Below are 345 nucleotides of genomic sequence, written 5' to 3'. Positions count from 1 at the left end.
GCCAGGCAATCTCCGCGCGGAAACGCAGTAGCTTGACCAATCAGAGCAAGTCTCGTTTCTGGGCTCAGCTCTTGCCAATCAAAATGATATTTGAGTTCCCGCCTAGGTAGAAAAACCCCGCCCGACTCCCTGAAAGCCCACCTCCTTCCGTGACTCCCGGGTCTACGGACCAATCAGTAAAGGTCACTAGTATTTTGCCAATCGGGACGCGTCTGGCGCTGTGATGTCTTCCGGAGGCAATCCTTTTTGAAGTCCCGCCTCTTCCCCCCAGCGCTGCGTTTTCTGTCACGTGATCGCCAAATGGGCGGGCACTGTTGCGTGTGATACTCCGTGATATGGGAAAAG

The sequence above is a fragment of the Macaca mulatta genome, chromosome 19 (genome assembly GCF_049350105.2).
Source record: "Macaca mulatta isolate MMU2019108-1 chromosome 19, T2T-MMU8v2.0, whole genome shotgun sequence".
Lineage (NCBI taxonomy): Eukaryota > Metazoa > Chordata > Mammalia > Primates > Cercopithecidae > Macaca > Macaca mulatta.
Note: the sequence above shows the minus strand (reverse complement) of the source record.